General features: G+C 42.1%; 1 protein-coding gene across 2 annotated transcripts in view; it reads left to right on the plus strand.

Moving 5' to 3' along the window:
* Positions 1 to 12,711, plus strand: part of LMBRD1 (LMBR1 domain containing 1) — a 591,116-nt gene that overhangs the window by 458,464 nt on the left and 119,941 nt on the right. The window lies entirely within an intron of this gene.

A 12,711-nucleotide genomic window follows, 5' to 3' on the forward strand; every position in this document is an offset into this window, starting at 1 on the left:
GTTTGATTTCAGAGAGATTTATGGCTGGTTTTTTTATAGGTTTCATCCAATGTATTTTGAATTTGGGATTAGTATTTGGATGCCATCCGCATAGAGAAAGTGAGTCAGGCCAAGTCCAGCTAGGAAGTGGTATATTGGAAGTAGGTAAATGTTAAAAAGGGTTGCGGGCAGGGCGGAGCCTTGGGGGACTCCAGAGTTTAGATTTATTTTTTTAGAAAGAGTATTATTCGTTATTACCTGGTAACATCTGTTTGATAGGTAAGATGAGAACCATAGTAGCATTTTTTCAGTTAATCCTATCTCCGTTAGACAGTCAAGAAGTATTGTGTGGTTTACCGTGTCAAATGCTGCTGATAGGTCTAGGAGGATTAGTAGGTAGCTTTGTCGTCCATTTTCAAAACCTCTGAGGATGGTGTCATTTAGTAACATATATAAACATTTAAAAATAAAATTAAAAACAATATCTATAATTAATACCTATATAAAATATATCATAATAAAATAAAAATAGAAATAAGGACCATGTCCTTAAAATCCATGTGTTATGTTAAAAAGCTCTTAAAAAAACAAAGAAAAAAACATAACACATGGATTTTAAGGACATTGCATCCACATGAGTGCTGCAAACATCGCTTTCATTATTTAACAGGTAGTTAAATTAAAGATTTTTATATTGCTGAATCATGGTCCTTATTTTTATTTTTATTTCATTATGATATATTTTATATAGGTATCAATTATAGATATTGTTGTTTTTTGGTTTTGTTTTGTTTTTGGAATTTTTTTAAATGGGAGATTAATGTTGAATAATGGGAGGTCATGTCTTAACACTAATACACCAAATCCTGCTTTGTTTTTTAAGAGCTCAACAATATATACAGTAAGCTGTTTTCAAAATACAGGACTTCTAGATGACCATCCAATCAAAAGCAAAGTTAAAATCAATTCTGCATCACTTGGCTTATCACACCAGTCAAATAGATTGGCTAAGAAATATACCACCCCTGTTTTGACAAACTGCTGTTCTTTTAAATATATGGTCACTAGTTGACCAGTTTATATTTAGTCTTTCAGTCATTGGCTAAATTTGAATCAATTCTGTACCATTTATCCTATCACACCTGTTAATTCAAAGGTTGTCCTTTGTTGTTCAGTTTTATTCAACATTCTTTATATATTTTTTCTTATTTTTTAATTATTTTTCAGCATGGTTGTATATGTGTATGTTTATATCTGTTTATATATGTTTGTTTTTTTATAGTGGTTTTATTTGTTTCTATGTAGCCCCTGAAGCAGCTCCAAATAGAGCGAAACTCGGCCTGAGTCGGACTTTTTATTACAATAATAAACTCCTTGGTGTTTACCGATCTTCCTCTTCGTTTGCTCGCTATTTCCAATATTGGATCGGTTTCTGTTTTGTTTCTTTGGTGTCATTTAGTGACAGGAGTAGTGATTCACTGCTTAGGTATTTCCTGAAACCAAACTGGGCTGGATATAGGATGATGTTCTTTTCTAGGTTTTTGGTAAGTTGTGAGTGGTCAACCTTTTCGATGATCTTGGCAGTGAATGATAAGTTAGATATAGGGTGATAGTTTAGTGGGTTGTCCGGATCAAGGTTTTTCTTTTTTATGATGGGTTTAATTACTGCTGATTTTAAGCAGTCTGGGTACGTTCCTTCTGTGAGTGATAGGTTAACGATCTCGGTTACCAATTTGCTTACGCTAGTTTCAATGGTTTTTAACGTTGTTATTGGGATGGTGTCAAGGGGGTGGGTTGACTAGATTCATTTTTTTGATGATTGACTGAATTTCCAGTGATGAGGCTGGGTCGAAGTTCAGCCAGTTCGGTCTATCTTTCTTTTGCATCTTGATATTGTGAGTATTATTGAGGTTGTTTCTGATTAGTTTATTAATTTTCTCATTGAAGAATTCCACAAACTCATTGCATTTGTTTCCGGTAAATGATGTTTTCTGTTCATTTGGGGTTTTAGTAAGGTTTTGAACAATGGAGAATAGCATTTTGGGATTGTGTTGGAAATTGTTGATTTTGTTTGAGTAGAATTCTTTTTTTGTATTGTTAATGAGTTTTTTATAGTGTGCTAAGTGGGTTCGGTAAGCAGTTAGAAATGTTAATTTATTCTTGTGCCATGCTTTCTCTTTTTTCCTGAGTTCCCGTTTGGCATTTCTAATATTTTGGTTGTACCATTGATTCTGATGTTGTGGGTTTTTCTTTGTCTTTTTGATGGTGGGGTTTATCTCATTGGAAATTGATTTGGTAATATGGAGCCAGGAGGTTGTGTCATTTTCAGCATTGGATAGATCTATGTTTGATAGTTCAAGTTGTAGTTTTTGTTGAAGAGTTTTGATATTGAAAGGGAGGCGGTAGGTGAGTATTATTGAGTCATTTTTTTCGTTGTAGGGTTAAAGTTTCAGGTCATGTATGAGTGGATCAGGTAGTGATCTGACCAAGGAATTTTAGTTACATTTGTATTGTATGTTGACCATGTGTTTGGTGTTAATAAAGACCAGGTCGAGGGTGTGACCAGCTTTGTGTGTTGGTCCAGTGATGATTTGCTTAAGTCCTAAAGTTGACAGTGCATCAATGATTGTCTCACACATGTGTGAATGGGGGAGAGTGTCTGTGTGGATGTTGAAGTCGCCTAGAATTATAATTGGTTTGTTTAGTGTAATATTGGACAGAAATAATTCTATTAGTGGAGAGCAGTTAAGGTCCAGTAAACCAGGGGGGCAGTAGATGAGGCAGATTTGCATCTTTGGAGAGTCGAATAGTGTGATTTCGTAAGGTGGGTATAAGTTTGTTGGAAGTAGTTTCAGCTATAGGTTGTTTTGGGGTTTTTTTGCGATTAGCAGTAGACCTCCACCTTTTTTGTTCTGGGTATTGAGAAAGTTGTATATTTTGGGTTGTCACTTTGGTTGATTAAAACAGAGTCTGTGTTTTTGATCCATGTTTCTGTGATTGCTATGAAATCTGGTTTTGAATCATCAATTAATTTGAGTATTGGGATTTTGTTTTTACGATGGATTGTGCATTAAAAAGTAGGAAAGAAAGTAATATGTAGTTACTATAAAAACTTGACGAGTTGTGTGTAAGGTTTATGAGGTGGCGTTCAAGTCTTATCTTTGGTTTTTGTGGTTCAGCTTTGAGAGGAGTTCGTGTGTCTTGATTTTTTTTTTATAGATGCCATTGCTGTGGCAAATTGGGATCAGGTGATTTGCCATTTCTGATAGTATTCTGGATGACAACTAGAGAGGGTTGGGGTTTGTTCATAAGGTTTGCACTGAAAGGTGCACAAAGGGGGTGCCCCTTTATCGTGCACCTTCGGTCTGGCACCTGCGCTAATGGCCTCCTCGGCTCTCCTGCTGACGTCATGCTGAGGGCGAGGTCAGCTGCCGAGGAGGGAAGCGGCGTAGTGATGGTCCCGGTGCTGTTGAGCAGGGTGGAGAGAGCCATCGAGTAATGCTAGTGAGCTGGGGAGCGCTGTGTCTCCTTCTTTGGGGGTTGGGCAGCAGGAGAGCAAGGTCCCATTCGCGGTTCTGACCTCACTATCTGGTCTGGTGCCTGCACTAATGGCCTCCTTGGCTCCCCTGCTGACGTCGCGCTGAGGGTGTGGTCAGCTGCCAAGGAGGGAAACGGCGTGGTGATGGTCCCGGTGCTGTTGTACATGCGGAAATTGCTATTTTATGAGAGAATCACGCAAGTACATTAGGCAGTTTTTTTGAGCAATTTTATACCTGCTGCTAGCAATGTTCCCTCTAAGGTTTGGTGGCATGTGTGCAAAAATTGAAACAAATGTGCAAAACTTTCACATGTCAATTTTATTGTGCAAAATTTCTCAACCTATGATCCTTGCAGAAAGCTGAAAGAGAAAACATTACATTACATCAACTGTAGAAGTATTTTGTCGTCCTTTGCAGTTCTTCCAAAATGAATACACATCGTCCAAATTAACTGCTTGTCCTGACATTAAATATAGTTTTATCCTAATGAGGTTGTCCAGATGGCTGACTTCTAGCCGATTTCTGGTCTTTGTTTTAATCTGATTCATGAGACTGAAACCTCTCTCACAATCTGCGCTAGATGCCTGGAAAGTTCCACAAATGTCAAGCAATTGGCCTAAGTCAGAAAACCCATCCTGCTGCCTAATATAAACAATCATGTCCTCAAAATTCTTCAGTGCACCTTGTGCCAATTTTTCACTCATGATGAATTTAAAGTCCACATACTGAGCAACAAAATTCTTCTTAAGAACAACTTCTGGCTTGTTTAGCAAGGTGCAGTATCTAGCTGCCAGTATTTCAATTTTGTCAGAACCAAATAAAAAATTCTTAACATTTTCAACAGATGCAAAGGAATCTTTATCAAACACTGACCATTCGCCAAGTTCATCTTCAGGAAATCTACTGCTAAAGTGATCACAGACACGTTCTATGAAATGGATGACAGCAGTGGTGTTGACAGAAGGATACGTTGCTATAACATTACGAACTTCCCCTGAGAAATGAATGGTGTCACCAAGATACTGTAATCGAAGTTTCATTATTTTGGCTTTTGTCATCTGGAACGCCTCTGCAGTTGTTAGATTGCTCCTCTGAAGATGTCTACACAACTCTGCCAACTCTCCTAATACATCATTTAAAGTAAAGATGGTAACATGATACTCAGGTTTTGTCAACTTGTCTAAGCAGTATCTGTGTATTGGGTCATCGTCTTCTTCTATCCGTTCTCTGCAATATTGAATCAGCATATCGTAGTTCTTGACTAAGGCATTCACAGCAAAATGTCGAGACAACCACCTGACTTCATTAAGGGGCCTGAATGCAACTGCATCATGTTCTGATGCCTGACAAAGTTCGTCAAACCTGGACTTCTTCACAGATGACCGACTAAAAATCGTGTAAACTGTTCGCATTAGAGTTTCTATATCTTTCAACACAGCGTCATGCTTCCAAGCATCATCAAGCCCTAAATCCTCTCTGTGTGCCACGCAATGTTGCTCAAGCAAATGTTTGTTAGATCATCGAAGTATTGCAGCAACACCATTATATTTCCCGAGCATCACAGAAGCCCCGTCTGATGTGAACATTACCATTTTGCTCAAGTCAAGATTGTTCTCTTGGTAGAAATTGGTAATGGCTGTCACAATAGCTGCATTGTTACATTCTGTCAGCTTCAGAATTCCAGCAAAATAAGTACAGTAAGCAGATTCATCTTCTTTTCGAAATTTTACATAAAGAATTAACATTTTTGTCACGGTAATGTCTGTACTCTCATCAATTATGAGTGTGGCATGACGACTGGCGCCAATCATTTATCATATCTCTTTGTATTACTGAGTTTATGCACTCTAGAAATTCAAACGCATAATTTTTACTTCTCCAAGATTCTGGTATTTTTACATATTTTCCAATGTGATTGTGAATTTCCTGAACAGATAGCATCGAAGAATTCAATTTTATGGCAAGGAGGACATTATCAATTAGAATTTTTACCTCCTCACTGGAAGCAGACTTTCTTTCAGAAATTTCAGTTTTTGTCTTCTTTTCTTCAGTAGTTTCCTTCAGCAATGCCCGAAGTGTTCCCCGACGCTGACTTCTTAGCAAATCGACAGACTGAACGTGAGCTTTCTGGAGTAGATGTTGCTTTAAATAATCCAGTTTCCATTCGTCCCACTGTTTTCCTTGGGCGAAAGCACAATGGGCATTCGCCTGTTTGCAGATGTCGCAGACCACAGAGTTCTCAGAGTTGAACTTAAAAATATTTCCAAGAATCGTTCGCTGTTTGCCGGCGTACTCCAGCATATCGGCTTCTACATATTCTTTGAGCCATTCGACTTTAAAGTTCAATCTCGCTTTCTTAGTAAAACGTTTATCGTTTCTTCCGTCTTTGAATTCACGTTTTGACATAATTTTCCGCTATCTTCTGTCTGCCTATACCCTTTCTCGTGAACGCCGTTCACCACACAATCAACAGGAAACGGAAATCAACGAAAGTATGACTAATGCGCTGTCGCTAAGAAATTTTTTGTAGCACCATTACACGTTTATTCTTACTGAAACTCGTTACAATTTTGAAATCCGTAAATTTATACTTTATTTTTTTTTGCGCGGCAGATAAAAACATTTGCGCGGCAGGAATTTAACTTATGCGCGGCCGCGCAATTGCGCAGCTTAGAGGGAACATTGCTGGGGGGACAAACAGAAGCAAGTCTGATGCCTTAGAAAGTAATTTTTCTTGAGTGGAATTTTTTCAAGGCTTACAATTCTTTCTTCAGGCACAGACCTTCATTTCCCACATTCTTATCCAGTCGGACCCTCAGCCAGTTGCTCCTCCCTCTTCCAGTCCTATGCTTAAGCTCAGAGACTCGCCTCGACGCCTGTGGGTGTTCCCAACAGGAATCCGGATGGCACTGATTATGAGGTTGATCATGATTCACTGGAAGATGGGGATATTCCTCTAGAGCTGGAACTGTGTTGAACCATATTGCGGTTCTTTCATAGAGATGATTTCCCAGACATTGAAGCAACTGGGTGTACCTGGTTTGGATGCTATGTCAGAGCCGAGAAAGAATTCCATTTTGGTTTCCTTGTGTAAAGCCTCTTGTTTTTTCCCTGTGATGTAAACCATACAGGAATTGCTCTGGAATGGGATGCCCCACAGGCAAATTTTAAAGGGGGTCGGACATTGGAAGGCCTATACCTCCTGGATCTGGCTGTGAGAGAGCGTTTGTGGTTTTTCAAAGTGGATGCACTGGTATGTACCATCTCTAAGCGGACAATTATTCCCGTAGTGGGTGGAGCAGTCTTAAAGGATGTACATAATAGAAGGATTGAGGCTATTCTTAGCAAGCCTTTGAGGCAGTGGCAATGAATTTACAGATTGCCTCCTGTTGTGCACTAGTGGCGAGGTCTTGTCTGCTTTTCTCTCAGGAGGTTGAGTCTGGAGGGAATTCCAGAGTGGTTATGGAGCCCGCTACTGCCATTTTAGCAGATGCAGGCTGTGATTTGGTCCAGACCTTGGCCAGAGGAGTGGCTTCGGTCGCAAAATTGGTCAGCTGATGCAGCCTCCAAAGAACTTTTACCAAGTTGCCCTTTAAAGGCTCATTCTTGTTTGGGAGTGAGTTGGAGAAACTGGTCAGTAAGTGGGGTGAGTCTCCGGTGCCTCACTTGCCAGAGGATAAAAAGCAGTTATAGTGCCCCTTTGTTATGAGGGGTCATCTCCGGGGTTCCAGGCATTTTCATCCCTACAGAGGGATGAATTTTCAGTGAACTCAGCCTTTCAGTAGGTCTCAGTTCTTTGGTCTCTCACTGTCCAAGAGAGCAGTGGAACAGGAAATATGGGGACATTTCTCTCTCTCCTATCAGAGGTAGGTCGAGATCACATCAGACCAGTGGGTCATGGATGTGATTCGAGAAGGGTATGCCCTGGAGTTTTGCAGTATTCCTCAGGAATGTGTTCATGGTGTCCCCCCTGCAGAAGAAGCAGGCAGTGGAGTTCAAGCTTCACAGGCTCCTCAGACTGAGGGCTGTGGGGTTCCAGTGCCCACATCTTAAGAAAGTATGGGGCAATATTCCATTTATTTTGTTGTACCCAAGGAGGAGGTCTCCTTATGTTCCATCCTGAATATCAAGAGGGTCAACTGTCATTTGAAGGTGACTCATTTTTGCATAGGAACCTTATGTTCTGTGATAATGGCGGTGCAGTCGCTGGAATTTCTGACCTCCTTGGATCTGTCAGAGGTTTACCTTCATATTCCCAATTGATTGGAACACCAAACCTTTCTATACTTTGCAGTTTTGGGATGCCATTATCAGTTTCGGGTTCTGCCTTTGGTCTAGCCACTGCTCCCAGAACATTTTCCAAGGTTATGGTGGTAGTAGTGGCGGCCTTGCAAAAATAAGGAGTCCTGGTGCACCCATATTTGGACAACTGGCTGATTTTAGCCAAGTCTCAGGAAGAGAGCTGCCTGGTGACACACAAGGTGATCTCCTTATTGCAGGAGCTCGGTTGGATGATGAACTTTACCAAGAGCAATCTTCCGCCCTCCCAGGCCTTGAAGTATCTGGGGGTCCAATTCAACACGGAACTGGACAGAGTTTTCCTACCGGAAGTTTGGATCCAGAAATCGAGGTCTCAGTTGTGTCAGTTGATGAACAAAATATGTTGATGGTATGTTCCTACCTACAGGTATTCAGTTTGATGGCTACCCTGCAAGTGGTGCCATGGGCAAGGGCGCATATGCGACCTCTTCAGCGCTGTCTGCTGTCTTGTTGGAACCACAGTCTCAGGACTATGCGGTTTGGCTCCACTTGCCAATGGAAATTTGCTCCCGCCTCCAGTGGTGGTTGCAGGAGGATCTTATAAGAAAGGGCATTCCCTTGTCCTCTCTTACCTGGTTGGTACTCACAGCAGATTTGAGTCTCCATGGTAGTGGGGGGCTCACTGTCTGGAATTAACGTCCCAGGGGCGTTGGAATGCCAAAGAATCATACTGAACATAAATAGCCTGGAAGACCAGGCAGTACGGCTGGCATGCTTGCAGTTCAGCCACAGGCTGTGGGATCAAGCGATCCGCGTGATGTCAGATAATGTAACGACAGTTGCCTATATCAATCGCCAGGGAGGAACCAAGAGTCAGCAAGTGTCGCAGGAAAATAGACCAGCTGATGGAATGAGTGGAAGGTCATCTGGAGATGATCTTGGCCTCTCCCATTGTAGGAAAAGCCATTGTAAGAGTGGGCTTTTTTTTAGCAGGGAGAGCCTGGGTGTTGTCAGCTAAGGCGTTTCAGCTGATTGTGGATTTCTAGGGCCTTACGTTTCTAGATTTGCTGGCGACTTCTCAAAATGTGAAGGTTCCTTGAATTGTACAGTTGCAGGAGAGATCCATGGCCCCTGGGAATAGAAGCTCTTGTACAGGTCTAGCCAGAAGACAGATTGCTTTATGCCTTTCCTCCATGACCCTTTCTGGGCAAGATAATTTGCAAGATCAAAGGCCTCAGGGAGCTAATACTCCTGATGGTGCTGGTCTGGCCCGGCCCAGGCATCCATGGTATGTGGATTTGCGATGACTCCTGGTGGAGGCCCCTCTTCGTCTTCCACTGCACATGGATCTGTTACAGCAAGAACAGGTTCTTTATAAGGATCCGACTCTATTCTGTCTTACGGTTTGGCCCTTGAGAGGACTCGCCTGTTAAAACATGGTTATTGCTCTGCGGTGATTACTACTTTACTCCGCGCTCACAGATTCTCCATTTCCTTGGCTTATGTGTGGGTTTGGAGAGTTATTGAGGCCTGGTGTGAGGAACGGGCTGTTCTTCCTCGTTCAGTTAAGATCCCTCTCATTCTGGATTTTTTGCAGGATGAATTCAATAAAGGATTGGCCCTTAATTCCTTGAAGGTGCTGGTTGCAGCTCTTGCCTGTTTCAGAGTCCCGGTGAATGGTATTTCATTGTTGTCTCATCCTGATGTGGCCCATTTTTTGAAGGGATTGTAGCATCTTAGGCCTCCCTTGAGGTTACTGGTTCCATTGTAGAGTCTTAATTTAGTGCTGGATTTTTTGGCGGACTCTACGTTCCAACCTCTGTGTAGCCTTTCCTTACTGTTGTTGACCTTGAAGACTGTATTCCTGGAGGCTATATGTTCTGCACATCAAATTTCTGGGCTGCAGGCCTTGTCTTGCTGGGAGCCATTTCTTTGGGTGACTCTGGGGGCGTTACTGCTGTGTACTGTTCCATCCTTCTTGCCCAAGGTAGTCTTGGACTTTCATTTGAATCAGTCCATCTCTTTGTCATCCCTGGATAAAGGTCCAGGATGCAGAGGAGTTTTGTCTCTTGCGCTCCTTGGATGTCAAGCTACTTGTCGTGCAGTATCTGGAGGTCTGAGTCTTTTTGAAAGATGGATCTCCTGTTTGTTCTCCATGGCGGGAGTAAGCAGGGCGCTCCAGCTTCACAGGCTACCATAGCTCGTTGAATTATGGAGGTGATCACAGCTAATTATGTGGATGCTGAAAAGCTGTTGCCTACTCAGGGATTTTTCCACTAGGGCTCAGGCAGAGTCATAAGTGGAGGTTAGTCTGTTGTCTCCTGTCAATATCTGCCGAGCTGTGACATAGACCTCCTTACACACTTTTTCAGGTTTTATCATCTGGATGTGCAGGCCCAGGAGGATGCAATCTTTGCACTTGTGGTGTTGACTGGAGCACAGGCAGCCTCCCACCCTGTTGGGGAATAGCTTGGGTACGTATTTATTACTACAAACGCCTGCAGTCACCGATATACACTCTTACTAATAAAATCGCAGGTCCAAGTAAAGCTCTCCACCGCCACACGGAAACCACCCTTTTATTCGTCACCCAGCAGCCACTAATTCTTCTTCCTCCCGCAGCCAATCATTCATCGTCATCTAACAACCACCCAATCACCTGTCTTCCAACAACTTCACGTAGCCACTCTTTCGTCCTTCATCAAACAGCCATAATCTAGCTCTTTTCAAACAAGCCACCCAATCCTCCTTGATATGGCAACCTCTCATTCATATTCCATCCAGCAACCACGCAACCATCTTTGATCAGGCACCTACCTCACCCATTCTCTTCAAGCAACACTCCTATTATTGTTATAGCTAACAAACTTGCCTACAGGCTCCTAAGCCGTAACATACCAGACACTACCTTACCTTCATCATCCACTGAACTTTCACAAGGATTCTATATCACTCACTAACAACGCATCATGCCCCCTTTTTCTATACCTACTATCCTATACAATCACCAACATATACCCAATAAACCCAGGACTCTAGGCATCCGGCAACAGAGATTGATTCCAATCATGATCTCTCCCATCTCCCAAACACTGGGACTAGCCCTTTTTACGCTCACATTGTTCAACGCACAATCAATCACAAAAAAAATCCACCTTCTCAACGATCACCTGTCTGATGACAACCCCGACATTTGTGCCATTACAGAAACATGGCTGAGACCCACTGACTCAGTCCTATTGAACCAACTCCCTAACAACCTCTATGACTTACATTCTATCCCCAGAATCAAAAAAAAGGTGGAGGGATCCTGCTTGCCTCCAAAAAGAGCCTAGGGATCTCACTACAATTTTCCATCACAATAAACAATACTGAAATCGCCTTTTTCAATTCAGACTATCTACAAATAGCTCTAGTATATTCACCTCCAGGTACTTTAGATACTGACCCCTCACCATTAATTGAACTCACTACCAAACACTTCAAACAGGGCAAACCAGCTATACTTTTGGGTGACTTCAACCTACATGTAAACAGCACTAGTTTAACCCATAATTGCGACATCCTCCTCACAGCACTTAAACACCTTGGCTTTAACCAGATCATCAAAGATCCCACGCACAAAGCGGGTCACACGCTAGACCTTATCTTTCTCAACAATGGCATAACTTCGACAAACAACCCCACTTGTGTCCCAGTTCCTTGGTCTGACCATTATTTCATCTCTGCGGAACTTCAAATCAAAGACCAGCCTCGTCTTAGCTTCCTAGCAACTACTATTCACTACAGGAAACCTTGCACCATTGACATTCTTAACAAAGTGCTCTCTAAAGAACTTGACCGCCTGGACCTCTCAGACGCCTCATCAGCGATCAACTCCTGGCTTAAGATAACAAAGGAGGTCGCAGATCTATCCTGCCCTACCATCACCAAAACTCTGAAACCACCGCAAGCCAATAGACACCCGTGATACACTCCGACTCTAAAAACTCTTAAACAAGAACTTAGGAAAAAGGAAAACACCTGGCGCAAATCTCCATCCACCAACACGAGTCTAATCTACAAATCCCACCTCAACACATACAGACTAGCAATTCTCAAGGCAAAAAAAGACTTTTTTGCAAAAAAAATCCACAACTTCGTATTCGACTCTAAAGCCTTATTCTCATTTGTATCATCCCTTACAAAACCCTCTCCTCCAACCATCCCGGACGAACAAGCAGCTGACAAAGCATTGGAATTAGCAATCTACTTCGACAACAAGATCACAAATCTCCTCAAACCAATCACCACCCAACAGCTGACAACAACAACTCCCTATAGCACCGCTAGGTAAATTTCTTCCCAACCTCGGACTTTTACACCCACCAGCACTCCGACTCACAACAAAAAATGCAGCTTATCATCATTCGAGACCCCATCATCCCTGGAAATTGAAATCATCCTCAATAAACTTAAACCATCTTCTCACCCACTGGACACTATTCCTTCCAATCTATTATTATCGACTCCCAACACCATCTCCAAAGCATTAGCAAACATCATTAATTGTTTTTTAACCCAAGGAAAGGTCCCAGAACAACTGAAAATAGCCATTCTTAAACCATTACTAAAAAAACCTAACTTGCCAACAACAGACCCTGCTAACTTCCGCCCGATAGCCAACCTGCCTCTAATCTCAAGAGTAATGGAGAGATTTGTCGTCAAACAACTGTCTGATTACCTAGAGGAGAATAACATCCTCTCCCCCTTACAATTTGGATTCAGGAAATCACAAAACACAAAAGCTCTATTAACTTCACTATCTGACACTATCCTCCTCAACCTTGAAAGAAAACAATCGTACCTCCTCGCTCTTCTTGACTTATCCGCCGCATTTGACACCGTAAATCATGAAATCCTCCTCGAGCGGCTTTCGGACATAGGAATCCAA

The sequence above is a fragment of the Rhinatrema bivittatum genome, chromosome 3, assembly GCF_901001135.1.
Source record: "Rhinatrema bivittatum chromosome 3, aRhiBiv1.1, whole genome shotgun sequence".
NCBI lineage: Eukaryota > Metazoa > Chordata > Amphibia > Gymnophiona > Rhinatrematidae > Rhinatrema > Rhinatrema bivittatum.